Genomic DNA, 25,000 nt, shown 5'->3' with positions numbered 1-25,000 from the left:
TCAGAACCGGTCGTCCAAAATACTGAAGAGAATTGCTACATATTGCACAGCCAGCAAATCGAGTCAACACGAGAATATTTACAGATAGCTTCAAACTGTTGGAACCTAGATATATGTCTACTTTAGGCTCCAGAGCCTTTAAATATGCGGCCCCGATACTATATAATAAGCTCCCACGAAACATTCAAATGATTGAAGACATTAAGGCTTTCAAGAGGAAACTGAAGACTTTCTCATTTCAACAGTCATACAACAGTGATGATTTAACAATACGCAATATGAAACGTTAAATACTCTGAACAAACAAGGTAAAACGACAGTAGAGGTCCTGTAGAGAGTGGGGTTCCCCTGCTGTATGGGACAGGAAAAGCAGCCATCAAAGAAAAGTAAGTAAAGTATTGAGTAAAATCCCTCAAATGGGTAGTGGCGTTATCTATTGAGAAGGCCAAGTGCAAGACTTTAACGACCATGAGATAGCCTTGGGAGGAGTATTTGGTTTCAATTTAGCACAAGCCTTCAGGATCTTATCGAACAGTTCACTGTTGAGTTCAGTATCAGAAGCATAAGTGATAGGTCTAGTTAGTGCCGACTTACATGAGGCAATAGTTGTAGAGGTCAAACCTTTTGCGAATAATGAGATAAAGAGCTAAATACAGAAGTCCATAGAAATTGAAGAGGCCTGATTTCTTTTAACGAATCACACCCTTTTTTTCCAGGAAGAAAATTATTGTCGTTTCGTTGTATCGGACTTGTACTCTTCAATAAAGTCGATCCTCTCCTTCGCAACGCCAAACTTTCATTGAGCCGATAGGGTGAGAAAATCATGTGCTGAAGGTTTTTTCATTATCCAAGAGGAAGCATAGACATTCTTTTGTAGAACGTACTGGGACAGGAAAGGAAATGAAAGAAGGATCTGGAGAGGTTTGAGTTCCAGAATCAGACGGTAATAATTGCTCTTGGGCCACTTTGGAGCCACTAGAGCTGCTGTCCCTTTGGAAGGCCATAGTTTGTTCACGACTTCCATTAGGAGGTTGAACAGTGGAAAGAGGTAAATGTGAGACTACTGGTTTCAATCCAGTGACATCGCATCCGTTCCCGCCACTTCCGAAATTAAGATTGGTGCTATATATAGGGTAAGCTTTTTGTTGAAGCTCGTTGCAGAGAGATCTATTTTTAGTTCTGGAACTTACTCTCGGATGAAACCGGATGAATTTGCATCTAAAGACCATTCGGTTTTCAGAGGCTTGGATGTTGACAAGAGCGTTCGCCATCACATTGCGAACCCCTACTAAGTGAACTGCTGACAGATACCAATTTCTCAGCTTTACCAAAGGGAGAATGGCTAATATTACATGGTTGATCTGAAGAGACGTGGAGCCCTGTCTGTTGACGCAGTGGACTATCGTCTTGCAGTCAAGAATTAATTTGACAAGATTTTTTCTTTGGGATCAGTCTCCTCAGAGTTAAAAACACTGCTATAGCTTCCACAATGTTGAGATGGAACTTCTGAAATGTGGCTGACCACTGGCCCTGTATCTTCTTGGAAAGGGGAAAGTCCCCCCCCCCCCATCTTAAACCTGTTCCAAGGAGTTTGTGTGAATAGTCATGGAAGGAGTAGAATACTGTAGAGGGACGTGAGACGATGGACCATGGCTTAAGCTATTGGAGCAACAAAACCGGGGTTTTGTGGCAAAGATCTCTTCAAGCATTTGATGCCTTTCTTAACCAGACTCTGTTGGCATCTGTAAGTCTTGCTTTTAGGATTGGATCTATCATGACAGCGAGCTGCCGAGATCCTAAGACTTTTTCCTGTTGACGTCTGGTGATTACCTTCAAGTGAGGTAAGCACCTTACAGATTTTGCAATTTCTTTTCTCTTGCTGTGCGGTAGAGAAAGGACGTGTGACCTTTAGATTCCAGTGGAGCCCTAGCTGCTTGAAATCTTGAGCTGGAGATAGCCTGGACTTTTTAAGGTTGATTTGAAAGTCCAAAGACTGTAGGAATTTCATGAATTCTTGAGTTGCTAAAAAGTATTCCGACTTCGTTGCACCACAGACTAGTTAGTTGTTTAGGTAAACCATCACCTTAAGGCCTTTGTTCCTTAGGTGTTGGACAACGGCCTCGACTAGCTTTGTGAAAATTCTTGGAGCTATATTAAGCCTGAAGGTATAGCTCAGGAAATGTAGGCCTTTCTTGCCAGTGTGAAACCTAGGTAGTGGGAGAAACGCCGACCTAACGGAAGATGCCAATAAGCATCGGTAAGATCTATGGAGACGGTGTAGAACCCCTGGGGTAGTAGGGTCCATATTTGCGAGATAGTCGGTATCTGGAACTTGTCGTTCAGAATGAATTTGTTTAGTGAGAACAAGTCCAGAATTGTTCAAAGAGTGTTAAAATCTTTCTTAGGCATGATGAGTAGGCACCCTTGAAAGTCCTTGGATTTTGTGCAACTGATGACTCCCTTCTGGAGAAGATCCTGTTCAAAATCCTCCAATAATGGGGTTGTGGGATGAAAGAACCTCTTGAACTGGTGTGGTTTCTGTCTCCATTTCTAGCCTAGTGCCTTAGAGACTATGCTATTTGTCTAAGGATCGAACTCCCATTGATTCCTGACAAAATAAAGACTTTCCCCTACCTGTAGCTCCTCATTGATGGTGTGAAGGACCTGCTCCTCTAAACGCCTTGCCTCTACTTCCTTGGCCCCTAGATTGACTGCCCTTTCCAGATCTTTCTCTGCCACTAACACTTTTCTTTTGTAGTGGCTAAGGTTGGAGACTGTGACACATGTTGCTGGGGAACCATGTACACAGTCTAAGGGATCCTGGCAACTGAGGTTGTCGCAACAGGAAAAGTTTTCCTACCTTTAAAGGGTCTCCTAGGCTTTTTGCCTTTGGGTTGAGGTCCTTCTTGGGGGAAGGGGGTTATTTCCTCTTTTTCTCCTAAGCAGTGTTATTCAATGCTTCCTTGACCAATTTTTGAGGAAAGAGATCTTTCCCCCAGGTGTTTGAGTCAATCAAATTTCTAGTAAGAGGTCTGATTTGGAATAGTTCCCAATCAACCTTTCCATATGGGACTGGTGGGACAAAGAAGCAGATAGTCTCTTCTTCCTTCAAAAGGAAATTGGGAATTCTAAAGAATCTTCCATTGAATTGTTTGTCTCCAATGTCCCTACCCAGTCTTCCAGCCGTAAAGGTTTATTGGACATCTTCCCAACCGTCTGAGTCATAAGGAAGAGCTAGGGAGACAGGTTTGCACTCCTCTAGCACTGTCAATAGTCTACCTGTCATTAAAACCTTCTTCACAGCCTCAAAACTTTTGAGGCGAAGGGAATGACAGTATCTTTGGGAGCAACAAAAGTGGACTGCTTTCTACCAAAGGCAAAAAGTTGAGTATTGGTGAAATGGCCATCTTAAATTCCTTAACCAATAAAAATTGAGCCTGTTGTGGTCCAGAATGAATTTCTCCTTAGGGATCGTATCATCTCTAAGGGACGCTTCCAATAGTAGTCTTACACTGTTCTAAGGATAAGTATCAATAAAAGGGTAGAATTCTATGTCGTAGACAGGCTTAGAACCCATACCTTCTCCAATGTGAATTTAACCCTCAATATATATCTTTCATGAATGCCTTAAACTCAAGAGTTACCAGGGGACAAAGTTGTACTTACTGTAAGAACGAAAGGAAAAGTGAAGACAGGGTCGGCAGATACAGGAATGTGGAATTGAGCCAAAGAAGTACTGGGCCCTTTACTTACCTGTTAGACATTTACAGACTCATGGGAGGTTTCTATAGTCAGCAGGATCCTCTCCTTCTTTGACGTCACAGAAGAGGTCATCGGCATGACATTAGCCTCTGGGCTCATCGCTTGAAGAGCGTCCTGAACTTCATCATCTGCATGATCTAATCGTACCGGCAGGAGCTGTTCTATCAGTATCTTGGTGACCAAAACAGCAGTCGCCTCAGCTTTGGAAAATAGGAGGTCCATGAGTTCCATGAAAGGAAGGTAAGGGGCACCTGGTTCCAGATTGCAAAGAAACCTTTGGATACATGACAGGCTGAATGCTTCCGGCAAGTCTTGTGGCCACAGGGCAGCTTGAATCGCCAGGTACAGGTGATCATTGAATACTCCATTTCATCAGCAACCTATGAAAAAGGACAAGTTTCAATGAGTACAAATCATTAAACAATATTCAATCTTAGACTCAGCATATATAAAAATCTATACAGAAAATATATGCTTAAAAATAATCATAGAATAAATATTCCTACCAACTATAATATGGCTAAGACTACAAAACAACGGAGACCCATGCCAAACAGCTCGGAAATCATTAGTTTTATGAAAAATGACAGTGTGGTAGGAATATGGAGGAAAGGGCCACATCAAAGGAACACCAGTACCCCCAAAGTTCGTCTAATAGACATCCTAAAATGGCAAATTCACTTATCATACTGCCCAAGCCAGCAACAACTGCCCCCAAAGCAGCAGTAGCTGGGTCTAAGGTGGCAGCTTTTTCTAGTAACCGTATCATTAACTGACCTTTCAACACCCCAGGCATGTCAACACAAAGCGGCAGAGGAATTGTCAAGTCGACAAGAAGAGAGGGGACAATCCCATTGGGAAGGGTCCACAATCAGGGGGAGGGATAAAGGAATGAGAGGCAGTGAATAAGGAAACCTGCCAAGACCTGCTTATTATCATTAACTCATTAAAAAAGAGGGGAGTGGGTATCAGCCCGTAAGATAGTGAGAACTGTTCAGGACGGCCAGGAATCCGACAATTGGAATTTCAAAGGATATCCTGACAACCAGTCGGGATCTAATCAACCAAATACAGAGGACAACATTCCTCAGATATGGAAGAGGAGAAGAAAGGGCAGATGATCAGTCTAAGGCTACAGCTTAGGCGACAGAGGGAACGTCCCCATAGCCAACAAACATCCAATACTAGAACTCAAGCTAACAAGACTGGAAGCAGGAACAGAAGGCGACCCTTCTGCCAAGATAGACTAACCAGGCCAAGGACTTAAGATCCGCAGCAAGAGGTACATAGCTTAGGATGAGTAGCTGCAGTCACAGAACAGGCAACTGCTAAGGCAGCAGAGGAAAACCCCAAGGGGTACCAACTCTCTGCCTGGATATGGTTAGGCCATAGGAAAAAACTGCATGCAAGCCTAGCCCACCTAGCGGGTGATGGAAAAACTTTCATGCTAGGGTAAGATGATTAGAGAAGAGGAACTGTGGTTCCCAGTACAGTAAGGTTATGGCCTAACCAGGAAAAGGAAGGGGCAGCGAAACCACCCAAAAGTGGTCTCTAAGGCAGCAGGGAGAATTAATCCAAGGAAGGGAAATTCTCATCCACCTAGGAACAGGCTAGATAGCTTATAAGCTATCCTGTCCAAAAGTGGCAACCAAGAGTATTTCAGTCGCCATGGAACTAGACAAGGAGGGGAACAAAGTTCCACAGCAAGTAGATGCACTAGCAAGCACAAGGGGGAGGGGGATGGGTGGAGATAGGAGACTCGGAAATTGGTTTGGTAGCAGAACTCGGAAATTGGTAAGGCAGCAGAACAGGAAGGCCTAACTGCAACATCAGAACAAGAATGGTGTTCTAAGGGGTCTGCAGTGATAGGGTATAGAGGACAAGTCCTTACAACCAGCTGTTAGCCTACCAAAAACTAAGAAGGAAGCCTAAGAATGGGTAAGGAGGCACGAAAGGGGTATGCCTGTCAGCATTAGAACATGGGTTAATGAGTTTCAATGGGAAGACAAGGAGTACAGGGAACAAGTTCCCAAGACCTGTGCCGCCTTGCCAAACATGCAGGCTAAGTGAAAAGTGAAGACAGTTGCCCTAGGACAAGCATAAAACGCTATTCAACTCCCAGAGGGACCTTCAGAACTGCAGCTCTCTGCTATGATGAATCAACAGCTTGGGGGATGGGCAGTTTCACTAAACCAGTAAAGTTAGGTGAAAGAAGGGGATGGTGCAAAAGTGCATATTTACCAGTCATGGCCACCAGCCAGTGTAGAGTTAGCCTAAGTCAAGACTGATAAAAATCGCACATGCAAACACCAGTAAAAAAAGGGGGATACCCTATAATCATACCACAATTGTAAAAAGATAATAAAAAACAAATTTTTACAATAATATGATTAAATAGCTAAGCATTTCTGAGTGATTTAGATACATGATGGGCCAGCGCCAACTGCGCGCCAGCCACAGGCAATAAAAAGCATGCACATCGAATAAAAAATGGGGTGGAGACGCGAAATTCTCCAACACACAAGAAAGGGTACTCAAGTTATTTGATGAGGAAGAAGCTGAAGCATCCATGATTGCTAAATCCTTATAAAAACTACGAAAACAAGCAGAAAAAACTCCAAGGAAGTGTCAAAATGACATCTGCAAAAAGAAATGGATTTACGGGAAATGTGTTAGTTGTAATACACTGGGATTGGAATTGGGACAAGGTTAACTCTATCCGGGGAAGGATAGCTGTGGCTTGTTTTAAACACGTCCCTCGGGATATTCACTCGGAAGGTAAGAACTCGGTGATACCTCTTCAGGTAAAATTCTCTGGTATATCACTCGCAGAAATATCCTGAGTAGAAAGCTGCTTTATGAGGAACTTCCATCAGGAAACATGGCTCAAGCCCCAAAATATAAATATATATATATATATATATATATATATATATATATATATATATATATATATATATATATATATATATATATATATATATATATATATATATATATATATATACATATATTATTATTATTATTATTATTATTATTATTATTATTATTAGCTAAGCTACAGCCCTTGCTGGAAAAGCAAGATGCTATAAGCCCAAGGGCTCAAACTGGGAAAAAAAGCCTAGTAAGGAGAGGAAATAAGGAAATAATCAAACGATATAAGGAGTAATGAACAATTAAAGTTGAATATTTTGAAAACATTAGCAACATTAAAACAGATATTTCAAATATGACAAATTTGTAGATAATTTGTATGTTCCCTAACTATACAAACCTTAGCTATTTACATGGGGTAATTACTTCGGCGTAGCTGAATGACGAGCCATAAGAATTTTAACGAGGGTTTACTACTAGCGGGGGGGGGGGGGGTAGGGAGGGGTAACTAGCTACCCCCTCCCCCCCTCACACACACCCGTGAATGCTCCACTTTACTTAGAGGTAGGACTTATCTTGGGGGACAGGGCTGGCGGGCACATATGTGTAAATAGCTAAGGTTTGTATACTTAGGAAAAATACAAATTATCTACGAATTTGTCATTTGTTCCGTAACTGAAATACAAACCACGCTATTTACATGGGGTGACTTAACCCTTAGGAAGGGTGGTAAGTACCCTGCCATAATGGCTTTGGCTTGCCCGGGGACCCCGAACCCGAGTGTGTAGGAACTCAAGGGGTAAGGGGTCCCTGCTCCTCGCTGACAGCTGTGAAACTGCTGTGGCCTACGTAAGCTGTGTGTGAAGGTGAGAAGTGACTCGTCCTGGGAAGTTGACCTGGAGTTCTTCACATGGAAATCTAGTTCTTCACATGGAAATCTAGGCTAGAACTCTCCCAATACCACCTCGTCAGGGTATGGGGACATGACAGTATTATATCTTAATACTAGGAACACAAGGGAGCATGGCTTACCTGCAGAGGTTCGAGGTCAGCTGTGCAAGGAACCCAGGATGCTGCTTTCTCCAAGGGAGGAGAGGATGAAGAAAAGAATAAGGGCCAGGCAGATCTTTTCATTCATGCAGACTAAAACCGGGTAACAATGCCCTCAACCTTCTGCTACTTGTCCAATAAGGAGCCTGAGGTTAGACCAGCTGTTGTGCAGCCACCACAGGGCCGATAGAAAACGTATCGAGCCTCCTGTGTGTCACGTCTTGCAGGTAGTGGGCCGTGAAGGTAGTCTGATGCTTCCACACCCCAGCTTGAAGGACCTGCGTCACTGAAAATTTCTTCTTGAAGGCCAGGGACGTAGCCACGCCCCTGACGTCATGCGCTCTAGAGCGACGTGACGGAGGAGGGTCAGGATTCAAGGCCAGATGTATTACCTTGCGAATCCAGGCCGAGATGGTATTTCTGGTGACTCTCCTCTTTGTCTGGTGCCCATCAACAACAACTCTGCGATCAGTTACTTAAAGGTTCAATTATGATGCTAAAAAACGACCCACCCACTCCCAACTGTTTGAGTTTGAAAACAAGGGCCTCATGATTAAAACAGTCAAAGGCGGCACTAAAGTAAAGGCCAATCATACGAACTTCCTGACGACAATCAAGGGATTTCTGTACAGCACTTGAGATTGTAAGAAGGGCATCACATGCTCCAAGGTCTTTACAAAAACCAAATTGCAAACTAGGGAACAGATGATTACCTTCAGCAAACCTATTAAGACGTTTTGCCAGAAGACGTTAAAAAACTTTAGACAATATGGGAGTTATGTAAATTGGGCAGTAATCAGTTTGACTGGAGCTATTGCAAACACATTTACTTAGTGGAGTAACATTGCCAATTCTCCAACAAGGGCTATAAACTCCTCCTCTTGCTAACTTGCACAAAATAACAGATAACTTTGGAGCTAAGAAATCTGCAGTCTTTATAAAAAACAAAGGAAAAATATCATTTGGTTCTACACCTCCATAAGCACCAAGGTCTACCAAGAGAGCTTTAATTTCACGAGATCAAAAAGCTAAACTAGTTAGTTTAGTCTCAGGGAAGCAGGAATGAGTTAGTTCGAGTTTCTCATTACTCTGCTTGCTGTCAAACACATCTGCCAAAAGGGTTGCATTTTCCTTTGGACAGTGAGTGACAGAGCCATCTGGTTTAAGAAAAGGAGGAACTGTTGCATCTACTCCAAAGAGTGCAGATTTAAGGGTAGTCCACCACGTATGCTCCTGGGTTGTACCGGAAAGGGTTTCTTTTATCGTTAAATTGTATTCCTTTTCCGTTGAAGCATAAAGTCTCTGGGCAAAAGCTCTAAGCTAAGTATAGTTATTCCAGGTAAAATCTGATCTACTACCCTTCCAAAGACGATAGGCCTCCTGCTTCTCCAAATAAGTACATCTACAATCATCATTGAACCGTGGTTTGTCCTTCACTCAGTACCTAAGCACACAAGAAGGGATACGCCTATAAATTATACTAACTAGATTTTCATTCAAAGAGACAACAGGATCAACACTACTATACAATTGTGACCAATTCAAGAGCAAAAGATCCTGCAAAATCCTACTACAGTCTGCTTGAGATTTCAAATAAATCTTACATGTGTATCATAGATCAGGGACAGGCTACTCGGTCTTCACTACTAATGAAATTAAGGCATGGACATATGTCACAACTGGAGAACCAACATTGCTTGTTATAACGCCAGGGAAGTCGGTGTATACAAGGTCCAAACAGTTACCAGACCTGTGAGTAGCTTCACTTATTATTTTCTCACAGCCTGATTCAGAGGCAAAGTCTAAAACTCTTAAGCCATGGCAATCGGTAGGAGAAACAGAATTTAACCATTCCCTATGGTGAGCACTGAAATCAACAACAAAGACAAAAGAGGCCTTTTGTATCTTAGCCATAATGGTAAGAAGACAATTGAAGACTGAATTGTCCACGTCTTGATTCCGGTATATCGAACGAAAATAGTTGTTATGCCTGCCACAAACTTTTGTTACCTGAATCTCATGTCATCCACATTGATAGCAGGACTTATGAGAAGCAGGGTATTCAGTCCTAATATACACCGCCATTTCCCCGGCCCTAAGGATAGCATTGCGTTTCATTATTATTGTCTTCTTAAAACCAGTTATAAGGAGCTCAGATGAGTGCCTCATATTAGAAACCAAAGTTTCAGAGTACAAAAGAATATCATACTGGCGGGATGCAACTTTAAGATCTTGAATATTTGTATGAAGACCACGAATATTGCAATACAGTAGACGACATTGACAATATATATATATATATATATATATATATATATATATATATATATATATATATATATATATATATATATATATAATCATTAGCCCTTACTAGTTCAGTACAGAACAAAGGCCTCAGGCATGTCCTTCCACTTGTTTATGGTCTTTCTATGCCAATCCAATACATTGTCCTCTCTTCTTTCCCTTTTTATTTTGCAATCTCTATGGTCCCATTTCATTTTGTTATTCTGCATATCCACTTAGTATCCGCCAGTCTCTTTATATATCCTGCCCATGTCCGTTTCTTTTTCTTACATGCTGTTAGAATATCCCCAATATTAGTTTCCTCTCGTATCCATATTGCTGTTTTTCTATCTCTTAGTGTTATTCACATTACTATTCTTTCCACAGCTCTTTACGTTGTACTAGCTTATGCTCTTAGGCTTTAGTAAAGCTCCAAGTTTCTGATGTATAAGTTGATACTTTTTAGAGAGAGTCGCATTTTAGATTTCATAATCCCTTATTTTAGTTTTGATCTTATGTCCTGGGTGAACACTTACTGTCTGTCCTAAATACGTATATTCATTAACAATATCTAGAGGGTAGTCCATAACCCTTATTTGTGGTCTCTGCGTTTTCCTTGAGCATTATCTTAGTTTTACTTATATTTATTTTCAGTCCTACATTTCTGTATTCTTTATTCGAATCTTTTATCACCTTTTGCATTTCTTTCCTTGGTTCTCTAAACAGAACTATGTCTTCTGCAAATCTTAAGTTGTTAAGCTCCTATTACACTTATCCGGTTTCCTACGGCGCCATCAGTCGCGATGCTTGCATATGGTCAAACCAGAGTGCGTGATTGCAAATCGGTTGTATGAAAGCTCACCCATGTTGGTTTGACCATATGCAAGCATCGCGACTGATGGCGCCGAAGGAAACCGGATAAGTGTAATAGGGGCTTTAAGGTATTCCCCAATAACATCAATTCCAACATTTTCCAAATCTAATTTTCTTCCAAACTTCTTCTAGGCATGCTGTGAATAATTTTTTTTGAGAGATAAGGTCTCTCTGTCTAATCCCTTTATTAATCAGAATTTCCTCATTATTCATATGTAGTTTTAGAATGGCTGTACTTCCTTTATAGATATCTTCAAGTGTTCTAACATAAGATTCAAATATTCCTTATCTTTGAAAGGCGTCATTACTGCTGAAGTTTTGACAGAATCAGAAACTTTCTCATAGCCTACAAAGGCATATATTGTCGTTTGTCATACTCTGTTGATTTTTGCATTAGCAGGTTAATTAAATGTCTATGGTCAGTTGTTGAATATCCACTTCTTAAGCCTGTCAGCTCTCTTGACTGTCTCTCTGTTCGGCCCAATATGATCTTTGCAAATATTTCAAATCTTAATGGGTGGTAGTTTTCCAGCACTTTTTTTTTATGTTCCATTTTTACCAATTAGTATAAGGATAAAGATTTTAAAAGCTGTAGGAATAGAGCATTCTTGCAGATATTTTGTGTAAAGTTCAACCAATAAAGTAAATAATTTTAGTTATTTGGAAGCACACTAATTAAGATAATGGAGAGTTTCTGGCAGGGACGAATATATATATATATATATATATATATATATATATATATATATATATATATATATATATATATATATATATATATATATATATATATAAAGTACTTGCAATGCAATAAACTTTGCAGTCACGAAATGTTAAACTGGCATATCATACAAATTAGTCTCAGATACGTAACGGCATTTTTAAAAAAATACATATATTGGAATGCAGCATCATAAAGTAAGAATTTATGAACGACACTGAAAAATTAAATCAATTGTTAAGCCATCTTCTCCTGCTGCTTTGTCTCTTTTCATTCCCTTTGATTTTTTTTTATTACTTCTCCAACTGTTACTTTTGGTAGTGGCTCCGGTGTTCCATCATTTCTATTAGCGAAGTAATTATTATAACATTATTGGATGCCGGTTTAGTATGTGGCCTACCTTTCGAGTATGGCCTACAAAATTCTATCTGTTTTTGTACGTGGCATAACCTAACCTAACCTTACCTAACAAGTGAGGTAGGCCACATATTAAACCAGAATAAAAAAGGTAGGCCACATACTAAACCGGCACCCATTATTGTATAGCATTGTATAGAAATTCTCTGCAAACAACCTGTAAAATGAATGCCTTATGAATTCACCATCATTAGTATAGAACATATTTACAGATATGATATTAAACTGAAAGGAAAGACAGCTAAACTTTAACCAACGAAGAGAGCAGGTAGGCATTGTGGCGGGATGTCGCAAGATCATTTATTATTATTATTATTAAGTATTATTACAGTTTCAACCATTATGGGAAATCTATTATATTAATATTTTTCCTGAGTAAAGCAAGTCTTTTGTAGTATTTCTGTATAATATTATCTGTCGGAAATGCCTAGTTCTTTATATATCGACGATCAAACTCACGCTACTCACGTCTTCCTCCCAGATTTTTTCTAAGTCTGTTGTTATTGTTGACAGTGTCTTGTTTTTGCTCAAATCAGCCCTGTAACCACTATAATCCGCAGACAAACTAGTCCACTATGAAGTCTTACACGTTTGGCCAATCACAGCGCCTAACCACTATGACGTCTTACAGGTTTGGCCAATCACAGGCTCATAGCGCGACAATACATTATCTTACCCAGGCATTTCATTTCGTTCTTAGACATGGAGGCCATAGCAAGCACGTCATCTCATGTTGTACAAGAAGTTGAAATTCCATCTTCTTGTCCTGACTGTTTCCTAACTTACAATGAATTTGTTGTAACTTCTTCGGGGAATATTGAAAAACTAGTGGATTTGTGCCAGTGAGACAATTTCATTCTACAAAGTAAAAAATGTCCTGCATGTCAAGGAACCTTCGCAACGGCTTCACGTTTTCCTCAAAGCAGCAGCACATCTTTATGAACTAACAGTTTAAGGTAAGCTTCATTGATTTATAGAGTATATTATAATGGTGGTAGTATAACGATGTATACAGCAGTACCATCACTTTGGATTTGGTTTGATGGATGTGTTAGGTAGTGGCCGTAAGGGGGGTGGGGTCGCAGGGGCTAGACCTAGATAGGGGTACAGGGCCCTAGGTTAGGTGGTTGTATTAGGTTTGGTAGTGCCCCGAAAATCACTGTGGCCTTAAGGGGGGGTCGCAGGCCTCCGGTAGGCCTAGGTAGGGGTACAGGGCCCCTAGGCTAGGTTAGGTGGGTTTATTAGGTTCGGTAGTGCCCTGAAAATCACTGTGGCCTTAAGGGGGGGTCGCAGGAGGGGCGGAGCCCCCCCCCCCCCCCCGGTAGGGCTAGGTAGGGGTATAGGGGGAGGGGTGGTGGAAGGATAACTATTCATTTATTGCAAATATCATTTGACCCCCCCCCACCCAAAACCCCGGTTCCCACCTGGTGTGCCCCATAATTGTTGGGATGAAGTAGGGTCTTTCTGGATTACAACATAATATGAAACAAAAACAATAAAAACACGGTTACAAACACTGATATTTCTGGAAAAACTTGTTGTTTTAACTCCAACTACATAGTAAATCTCTAAATCGGATGGTTTGCGGTCAAAATAAACGTTCAATCCGTTGGAACTACACTATTTCTGATGCAACAAATATATTTTTATTCCAATTTCCGCATAATGGTTGAAACTGTAATTTTACCTTATTATCATTATTATTATTATTATTATTATTATTATTATTATTATTATTATTATCACTAACAGACAAATGTCTCCACAGCACAAACTTTCCCCTTACGTTTTCAACTGGACTCTTAGACAGAAGGGAAATAAAAACAAAAGAGCCTTAAGTCTTTTTATAGTTTATATATGACATATCTGTTTTGACCTTGTTACTGTTTTTAGAATGATTTATTGTTAATTTGTTCTCACCATTTATTTATTTCCTTATTTCCTTTCCGTACTAGGCTATTTTTTCCTATTGGAGTCCTTGGGCTTATAGCATCTTGCTTTTCCAACTAGGGTTGTAGCTTGGCTAATAATAATAATAATAATAATAATAATAAACACGAAACCATCCACAATAAAAAAAATATAATTACGCTTAAAACTAATCATAAACTTGACTAAATATACAATAAACGTAACACCATTCAAATAAACCCCCCAAAAACTAACAAAACTTAAACTTAACCGCACACCAACACCAAAATAACTATGTATTTATATAATATATTTTGTTGACACCATCACTGTCGTAGATACCCGGCACACTAAATCTTGCTGCACACTGAGCCCGAACGGAACCGCCCGATCAGAACCGAAACGTCCGATAGAAATCGAAAGCATGCATTCTTACCTGGCTGCGCATATTGGACCAGAACAGAACCGAACTGACGCGCCAGAACATAACGGAACCGGCACAGTATTCTTTGAAAGATATTTTTTCTGAAGCGTCTGTGGCGTCTGACAGGCTACGCATGCGCAGAACGACTGCAGCGGCGAGGAATTCGGAGATTAGAGTGATAGCAACCAATATTTTTCTAATGTCAGAAATTTGACGAATGTATTTTAATAACAATGATGTAAACATGTGATTTAGTACAAAGATTTTAGGAGTGATTAATATTATTATTATTATTATTATTATTATTATTATTATTATTATTATTATTATTATTATTATTATTATTATTATTATTTTTGCTGACGTCAGAAATTTGACGAATGTACTTTAATAATGAGCAGGGTTACCAGGTTTTCCAAATGAGAAAAGGCCAACGCCTGATCAACTACAGCTTTAAAAGGCCAACCTAATAGTAGAAAAAGGCCAAAAAGAGAGCATTTTAGGCTAACCAATTTCAAAAAGGCCAACTTTAGGTATCTAGCACGAAAAAGGGACAAAGGTGAAGTTTTTCTTGCCCGAAATAGGCTGTAGAAATAGTTGATTGGAGAATGGTCATTGCATTCATGGGGAATAGTCGAATTGACTAGTTAGGTCGTTCTTACTTTCTGTTTTGTTTTGGTGTTCGGTCATGGACGGAAAGTAAACCGAATGATTGCCATTTGTTAATATTAAATGTAAATTTTTAACTTTCCCCTTTTTGTATTCTAATTGAATTAATTACTTAAATGGTAAATGTATTCCTTATAAGGAAACAGTTTTGATTTCCCGTCTTTATTTTTCAACGATTGTTCGAGAGTATTAAAGAAAAATGAAAACACTGTACTTACAGTTATTATAAATATCACTTCCAAGCTGGCTGGTCGACGCACAAAAGATAAAAATAATCCAGCATTCGGGACACAACCGACTCCTGCTGCACTCAAATCGAAAAAGCATTTGCCCACGATATTCACTACAGCCTTAACCTAGCTATATAAAAAGTAAACAACACACCTCAATTATACCAACAGTCTTTCTCACAATAAACAATTATTAAGCTAACTGCCCCTCGCTCGGTGGTGCGTGCGGACACACACACACACACACGCACGCATACGCATATACACGCTCACAAACACTCGTATATATATATATATATATATATATATATATATATATATATATATATATATATATATATATATATATATATATATATATATATATATATATATATATATATATATATACAGAGAGAGAGAGAGAGAGAGAGAGAGAGAGAGAGAGAGAGAGAGAGAGAGAGATTAAAAACTAATTTTATATAGAGAAAGGACAAATATTTATCAATGAAAGAATAATGTACAAAAGTTTCGTTATACACTCTCAGCGAACAATGCACACAGTTAAGAAATCTTGCGTAGCTACATTTTCTTTTACGCTGCAACCGCCATCAGATTTCACGCTAAAGGGCCGTTGAAGTAATAAGGTAATTTGAACCCTGTTATCATTCTATTGTTATACTGTCTATTTTCATACAAATTACTTCCATATTGATAGAAACTATTTAATATACACATGCATTTGATACCCTTATGTCAATTGTTTGTGAGATGTCGGTTTTAATGCTTCCTCGACTTTCATCACTGTTTAAATGATGTCTCTTCAATGATGCAAGTATTAAACTTATAGAACGCTCCCAATTAATAAAACATAAAACTATTTTTGCTGAAGATAATGACAGTTTAAAAACTTTTTCTAGTGTTAAAATGTGCTGAAAAGATCACTGTAGAGATCTCCCATTATTATTATTATTATTATTATTATTATTATTATTATTATTATTATTATTATTATTATTATTATTATTACTTGCTAGGATACAACTCTAGTTGAAAAAGAATGCTATAACCCCAGGGGCTCCAACAGGGAAAATAGCCTAGTGAGGAAAGGAAAGGAAAAATAAATTATCTTATGAACAGTAACAACATTGAAATAAATATTTCTTAAATGAACTATAAAAACTTTAACAAAACCAGAAGAAGACAAATAAGATAGAATAGTGTGCCCGAGTGTACCCTCAAGCAAGAGATCTCTAACCCAAGACAGTGGAAGACCATGGTACAGAGGTTATGGCACTACCCAAGACTAGAGAACAATGGTTTGATGTTGGAGTGTCCTCCTAGAAGAGCTGCTGACCATAGCTAAAGAGTCTCCTATGATTATTGGCACTTCTACATACATATTCCATAGCCTTCTCAATTCAGTTCATAAGTCTTGGTGCTTTTTCAATTGATTCTCGCGGTACTGTAACATCTATATAGTAGTGATATTTTTTCGTTGTCTTGTCGACCAGAGTGATGCCTGGTCGATTTTGCTTGTATCACCCTTTCTCTCCTTATACTGTAGACCCAAACCCTGATCCTTTTCTACCAATCCTTGAGGTCAATGTTCGTACCATTTATTACTGCGTTGTATTTCATATTTTCTAGACTATAGAGCTTTAGCTGCCGTATCACATCGTTTCTTATATCGATTCTGAGCAAGTGAAAATTCACTAGCGATGTGGTAGATGGTTTCCTCTTTTGCCATACATTTCATGCACTGTGGTGAGATGGTAGATCCGTCTATTGCTCATTGAAATATATCTTGTTCTTCGAGATATAAGAAATGAAACTGAAACTTAACTTGGATATGTGCGAAGGTTCGACCATGACCCAGCGCATATATCGAAAAACATCTTTTTTGTGTGTAGAACGAGTCACCTGTTAGAGATTTGAGGGTGATCAACCTGCAGTAAGGCAGGGCCGCAGAAGGCTTGCACCCATGGTCGGGTGAAGATGTGCTCAACTCTAGCTCTACTGCTTCCTTCATTTCTGAACTTACCTGGGGTCGAGGTTGACTCAACAAAACCTAAATAAGGTGAGCAGCCAAATAAACCAAAGCTTCATTAAATTCTAATTCTAAAGACCCTGTATTAGAGATCATAGTTCCTAAATATTTAAACGATTCTGCCTCATTAATCTTTTCACCCTCAAATGATATTTCATCTTCCATTGCATATTCCGTTCTCATCATCTCTGTCTTTCTTCTATTTATCTTGAGCCTAAACTCCTGAGATATTTCATGCATTCTGGTGAGCAAGCATTGCAAATCCTGTGGTGTTCTGCTGATAAGGACAGCGTCATCAGCATACTCTAGGTCAGCTGATTTTCTGTTACCAATTCAGTCCAATCCTTCTCCACCACCAATAACTGTTTTATGTATTACAGAATCCATGAGGAGGATAAACAACATAGGTGGCAACACATTCCCTTGGATTACTCCACTGTTCACTGGAAATCCATTTGATAAGATTCCACTAACATTAACTTTACACTTAATATGCTCATGAAAAGACTTAATCAAATTTACATATTTAAGAGGAACTCCATAGAAACGCAGGACTCTCCATAATATTGGCTGGGGCACACTATCAAAGGCTTTTCCATAGTCCACAAATGCCATCAACAGTGGATTCCTGTATTCTACACATTGCTGCACAACATGTCTTAAAATGAAAATTTGGTCAGTACAACTTCTATCTTTACTAAATCTCTCAGTTTTTCATCAATATTTCTCTCTAGCATCTGTAGAATAAGCATACTATGTATTTTCATGACAACTGTCGTAAGTGTGATTCTTCTGTAATTATTGCAATCAGCCGAATCTCCTTTTTTTTTTTGCCATTTTCACCAACACTCCTAGCTACCATTCATCAGGTTTGGCCTCTTCATGCCATATTACAAAATAATCTTGTCAGAATTCTGGGAGTCACTTCATTTTCGGCCAATATCATCTCAGCAGTTATTCCATCATATCTAGAGGCTTTCCATCTCTAAGTTTTTTAAGAATAGCTTTGACTTCAAAGAAACTGAATTCATTCATGTTCACTTCAAGGTCTTCCTCAGCTTCAGGTATATCAGTCAAATTATTCCCTTCATATCTCCTATTCGTGTCCTCACTAAATGTTGCCTTTCTTCGTCTTCAGTTGTTATAACAGATTCATCTCTCTTTCGGATGGGTATATACTTCTTTGCCATCGTGGATATTTCATTAATAATTCTATGAGCAATTCCACTCCATGAATTCATAGCTTTGTCAGCCTCATCTGCTTTACTGTCTAAATATTCTATTAAGTCATTCCTGGCTTTTCTTTTGACTTCACTATCAATACTGGAATACTTAGCATACTCTACCTTGTAATTCTCATTACTTCCTCGAAATCTTTCAACAATCAATTTCTGTCTTTGTCTCCTTTTTATAGTATCCCAAGTATCATTTGATATCAATGGCTTACTCCTTGTAACTACATGTCCCAAAATTTCCCTAACGGCTGACTGATATATGTTCTTAATTTCACACCATTCTTCGTTAATTGTCTGCTTTTCTTCCCTTAAAGTCTCCAAAACTGCAAATCGATTCCTACATTCAATAGCAAAGGCTTCTCAGTGTTCATCTTCTAGAATCTTAGTTGTATCAAATCTAGGTATTCTATCTATATTTCTGTTGGTTGCTTTCAGTTTTAATTTCAGTGTGGCAATGAGGAGCTGTTCATCACTACCAATATCTGCACCTCTATAGTTTCTTACATTTTTCAGAGTCCTCCTTCTCTCTTTATTAATGACAATGTGATCTATTTGATTTTTGTAATTGCCATATGGTGAAGTCCATGTATATTTGTGGATGTCCTTGTGCTGGAAAAGAGTACCTCCAATAACATGATTGTTTGCAGAACAAACACTTATAAAATGGACTCCACTTTCATTTGCAACTTCGCCAAGTCCCCCAACACTCATTACATTCTCTATGCCTTGATTAATCTTTCCAACTTTAGCATTGAAGTCACCAATCACAATTTTCATATCTCTCTTTGGGATCTTATCTATTACACTCTGCAGTTCCTCATAGTGTTCACGTTTCATTTCTTCTGAGATGTAGCTTATTAAAATTTATTTAGATTTATTATTTGGTGTTTTTTAGTGTTTTCCATACTCATCAGTAATGAACTGTTCATGAACTTATTTATATTGACACTTTTAAAGTTTATTAGTGTTGGAAAGTGTAAATAGATGATATGGAAAAGTTAGTGTCTTAGTTATTCACAAGAGAGGTCGCTTGTTGATATTATATTTCCTTCGAATTTCTTTTTTTGTTATTTCTTTTCAGTTCTTTAATGACATCTAGAAAGGTGTCTTTGGGAAGGGATGCCATTAACTCACTCCTACTTGAGTTTCAGAGTGATGTAGATGACAATCCAGAGATCGATGACATCTTCGGAGGTAATGACAAGGAAGAGCTAGATTTACGTGAATTGGAAAGCGAGGCCAGGGTGGGAGCGGAGGATGCATATGATCCGGAAATGTCCCCTTGGGAGATGAAAACCACGTGCGGTTAAAGGTGGAGATTAGCGGTCCTTTGGCTGTTGTGACCTCACTTTCCTTGACAATGACAACAACTTCTCCCAGTTCATCAACCTCACAGATTGAAATACCTGTTCCCCAGCATCTTATCCTGGTTGAGGAAAGATGTAGGAAGAGGAGGAAGGGGGAACTCCAGCCACCGAGGTGGACCCAAATTCAGTGCATTGATGTACATTGAATTATTGAAAGGTCAGAATGGAACTCACTGGCATAAAGACACAAATCCTGTCCTTCCCCACATTTCTACAACGGGGCTTGAACCCGGTGGTCCCACCTCTGCTACAATGGGGGCAAGAATTGTTCTGCAATCTAATGACCTTCTTGCTCTTTTCATGGACCAATACCATCATAAGGGCAATGGTGCATTTGGGGACTTGGACCCGAAGGCATTCTTAAGGATACTTATCATGTCAGCTGTCAAGTCGAACAATGATACCACCTGTGACATGTGGGATCGAAGAGACGGCAATCATTTGTATCGATATACAATGAGTGACGACTGTCTGTTTGCTCTGTTGGTAAGGATTATTTGCTTTGACAATGCAGCCACTCGTTAAGAGAAGGAGAGGTAAGACCATTTTGCTCCAATTAGGAAAGTCTTGACCACGTGGTGGGCAATTGTCGAAGGAATTATAACCCAGGGCCTCATCTCACTGTGGACTGATAGATTGTACCTTTCAGGATCACCCTCCCTTCAAGATGTATATCCCAAATAATCCAGAGAAGTAAGTACAAAGATGTTCATTTTGTTCTCTTTGCGATTTTGGATTTGTTGCTTTGTGTTTATATTTCCATTGACGTTTGTTCTCTATCTCCTTCATATTCGTAGATAATTTTGTATTATAATTTTTTCGGTATTTCTATTATTATTATTATCATCATTATTATTATTATTATTATTATTATTATTATTATTATTATTATTATTATTATTATTATTATTATTATTTTACCTTTTTTTTCTAAAAGTTTGTACTTGGATTTCGTTTTACTTTCTTAGTCCCTGAATCTGTATTTGATATCCTTCTACTTTTATTGATTACTAATTCTATTTCCTTTTCCTATAGGTATGGACTTGAGCTGGTGTTGGTGTGGGATTCTGATTCGCATTACATGTGTAATGAAAATGCGTACTTGGGGATAGACACTGGCAAGGTGCCGAGAGGATCGACGCTTGGGGTGGTATTCACATATGACCTTGTGGAACCTTTTCACAGAAGTGGCCGCACTGGCGCACTTCCACGACTGATAACTTTTCATGACTCTCCTGCTGGCCATGACACTCTCAGATGAAGACATGCTTATATGTGGCACTATTCACCCAGGACCTTATATTCCTGAGGAACTTTGGGGGGAAGGCACTACCCCTAAGGGACTCTGTGTACGTATTAGAATACTAATCCAATTTGACTATTCAGTGTCCGCAAGTTAGCAGTACAAGGGTGCTGCTGTTGAGTTCACTGCATCATGATCCATCCGATTTGGAAAAAACAGAAGAAAGACATTCAGATGTTTTACACTCGATGAAGGGGGATATAGACACATTTAACCAGATGTGTATCATATCAAATTGTGTTCATATGGATTATTGAATATTCTTTATTCCAGTATAGATGCATAGGCGATCGTTTCTCAAGGCCCATCACCTTTGATCGATGTGCTCCTTTGACAAGCTACATGTTTTACACATCGATCCACTTGTTGAAACCACTTCGTGTGCTGATGGGGAAAGGTTCAACTTGGTTGAACATGAGAATAGACCTGCGCTTCCCTGTGGCCAGATAAAGCTCCCGAAATGGATTGCATGCCAAACCTGCCCTACCAAGGACGATCACAAGACAAACATACATAGCTTTTCTACGATGTCGGACGGCAGTTTGCCTGCTGCATCAAACTTTCTTGTGTCCACATTGTGTTTGATCGTCGGTGTTGGTAAGTTACAAAATGAAACTTTCTTTTTATACTAATTGTTTGACTAGATATGTTTACTTTTTCTTGAAAAAAAAATGCATATAATAAATTTCGGACGTAAAATATTGTTTTTTTATTTTTTACCCATTTATTTAATTTTTACTCTTGTGTTTTGGCCTGTAATGAAAATTCTATATTATTGAAATTAAACTTACTTTTCTTACTACTTGTTTGTAAAAATATAATCATTTCAATTATTACAATACGCATATGAACTATTTTTACGTAAATAAATTCGTTTCCGTATTCTTTATTTTACCCAAAAAATTTTTTCTATGGTTTTAAAATATTGCTTAGACATCAAGCAGTCCACCATAAAAGATTTAAACGAATAAATAAATATTCAGATAAGTAAATAAAACGCTTAAATTGACATACCCTTCCTCCATTTCAGGTGGCAGATTTGGCTGTGTGAATGTTTATTATGTAGGACCATTTTCTTGATATAATCAGAGAATAATATGGAATATCTATATATTTCTGCTCTCCATAAAAGTTACTGTAGTTCGTGATATTTTCATGCAGAAATATAAGTTTTATAACAGATGCAATGGATTTTATAAAAAATTGAAACTGTAATGTCAAAATAAGCTTTAGTTTTTGGATAAGCGACACTGGTTGAGGAAGCTTGTTCCCTGTGTCTACACTCTGTTGATCCCTTGGAACGATATTAAATCTGTTCCAATATTGACAGGTAGACCTTCCTTTCCTGTCTCCTTACCCTTCTAGGCTATTATACTCAGTTTGTGGCTAAGTGGCAGCTGGTTGGGAGAATTCGTTCTCTGTGCCTACTTACTGTGGATCCCTTGGAACTACATCAGATTCTTCTAATACTTCAGTAAGTCCTTTCTGTCCTGCCGATTTACCATTTTCTAAGGCTCCCTTCCTTTCCCCCCTATCCCACACCCCATGTTAGGCTTGGTCTTCTTGCTCTGGAACTCAGTTCCTTAGCCTAGTCTGGTTTTTCTTGGCATCTGAGGACTTCTCAGTCGCTATATAGACGGACAGGAGAGCTTATGAGACTATTAGTCTAGCTTCGTGTAGGAAGGTGAATAATCCTATCCTGGGTGAGTTCTCTCTGCCACTTCAGTGACCGCCTCTGAGTAGGCCAGCTGTCCCTTCCCCTTCCCAGTTAGGCGGCATTTTCTTCCTGGCCGTGGAACTACAGTTCCCTTACCTAGTCTGCATTCCCTGGCAATAGAGCATAACTCAATTTCTATATAGCTAGGCTAGCTGGCCTGGGAGTTTCTGTTAGCCTAATCCTAAATATGCAATGGGACTAGAAACCCTAGGAATTCTCCTTCCTTGCCGCCTTATCAGCCGCTGTGTTTCCGGTATAAGCTTCCTCCTCTTAGGCTATATATCTCTTGCTGTAGAGTCTAGGCCCCTCTGCCAGGTCAGAATCTCCCAAGCTTAAGTAGTTACCATTTGGCCATAATTTCCAGACCTTCCAGCTTGAGTACTACTAGCTCTAGATCTCAGTAGGCTACGGGTCTCTCCCTCCATTATTTAGAAGAGAGCATTCCCCTTGCCGCCTTAGCTGTCACCTTAAGCTGGTTGGCTGCGTCTATACCTTCCCTCCATATCTGAGGAACATTATCCTCTAAAATTGATCAATTGGATACCTCCTAGTGGTCAGGATTTTCATTGAATTTGCGAGGACCTAATCCATACTGGATTCCACGCTACCAACGTCTCTGATGACAGAAGTGGGGCCAGAAGACCATCAGGCATTGGGTGAGGGGATTCCAAAAGAGCTCTCAACAAGGATCTCCTATTCCCCAAAGCTGATGTGACCCTAGTGTAAAGTCACCAAATACCGACGGTTCAACTTCCATCGATATAACTGGACCAGGCAGATCGTGAAGTCCGGGACGCACTTCGAGAAATGAACTTCGATGCCAACAACATGTCGACAACCTCTTCTGTTCCTTCTGAAAGAGAGAGGATCTTACTGACAATGTAAGCTCAGAGGACTCACTTGACAGTCAGCAGGTAAGTACTGTTCCTAGTACTTCTGTTCAGGCTCCAGTTCCTGTATCTGCTACACCTACCTCTACTTCGACTCCCCTTCCAGCTCCAAATGCCTCCTTGGTCCCTGGACATTTGGAGTTTATGGCATCCATGAAGGCATTCATGGACAACATTCATGCTGAGCAGAAAAGACTGCAAGCATCCTTAGAGGCGAAGATTGAGGCACTTCAACAAGCACCTAAGTCCAAGGCTCCACCAGCATCAAGTCTTCCAGACTATTCGGTGATCCGTTGGGGATATGCAGAACATATGGTTTTGAGTGAGGGATACCTTCACATTGGAGAAGGCATGGGCTCTAAACCGGTTTCAGATTTAGAGTTCCATCTCTCTATTGAGAATTGTCTTTTCTGTTACATAAGGCTGAATTCTGAGGCGTCCATCAGAGATGATACAATCCCAAAGGAAAGATCATCTTGGACCACAGCAAGGCTCAAACCCTATTGGTGAAGAAGCTTAAGACAGGCAAATTTACCAACAATCAGCTCTCTGCTTTCGGCAGGAAGCAGGCAACGTTTGTAGTCCCAAGAGATAGTTTTTTCCTTTTGCCTCAGAGAGTTTAGAGGCTGTTGAAAAGACAGTAATTGAAGGTAAGCCTTTGCCAGTGCTAGAGAAATGCAAACCTGTTTTGCTGGCCCTTCCTTATGACTTTGATAATTGGGAAGATGTCCAACACACCTTCACTGTTGGAAAACTGGATAGGGATATTGGAGGCAAGCAATTTGATGAGAATCTGCCCAGAATTCCTTAATTCCTAATAAAGGTGGAAATGGAAGTCAAAGAAAGACTGGCGGCTTCTTTGTCTCACCAGTCTTATCTTGGGGTGTTGACTGGGAACTACTCGAAGTCTGACCTCTTCCCAGCTTTGGCAAAAACCCATTTGGCTACCTTCCACAGGGATCTGCATGCGTTCTTTTTAGCCAGGAGAGCCTGCAGAGAGCATATCCTAGTAGCGGCAACTATTAGGCATGAACCTAAAAAGTTGATGGACTTGAAAATCTAGGAGAATGATCTGTTTCCCCAAAAGGTACTTAAAGAAGTCATGGGCAGGGTGGGTCAAGTGAACAAGAGCTGTATGCAAAAATGGGGTATGTTTTCTAAGAGGAAATTCTCCCCCGGAAAAGGACCTCAATCTAAAAGCAAGAATCCTAGGAGACGCTTTAAGGGGACCACCTGCTATGG

The 25,000-nt window shown here is 39.5% G+C and overlaps 1 protein-coding gene across 4 annotated transcripts in view; it reads left to right on the top strand.

The window, feature by feature from the left end:
- The window catches only part of LOC137637430 (uncharacterized), a 76,390-nt gene that overhangs the window by 8,260 nt on the left and 43,130 nt on the right, over positions 1 to 25,000 (top strand). Inside the window, exon 1 of one of the 4 annotated variants that reach the window (XM_068369627.1) lies at positions 21,504 to 21,748. The exons of the other annotated variants lie outside the window; for them this stretch is intronic. The gene's annotated coding sequence lies outside the window, so the exon portion shown is untranslated. Of the gene's footprint in view, positions 1 to 21,503; positions 21,749 to 25,000 lie in introns of those variants that run through there. 4 annotated transcript variants of the gene reach the window in all.

The sequence above is a fragment of the Palaemon carinicauda genome, unplaced genomic scaffold (genome assembly GCF_036898095.1).
Source record: "Palaemon carinicauda isolate YSFRI2023 unplaced genomic scaffold, ASM3689809v2 scaffold73, whole genome shotgun sequence".
Classification (NCBI taxonomy): Eukaryota; Metazoa; Arthropoda; class Malacostraca; order Decapoda; family Palaemonidae; genus Palaemon; species Palaemon carinicauda.
Note: the sequence above shows the minus strand (reverse complement) of the source record. Positions and strands in the feature narration are given on the sequence as shown.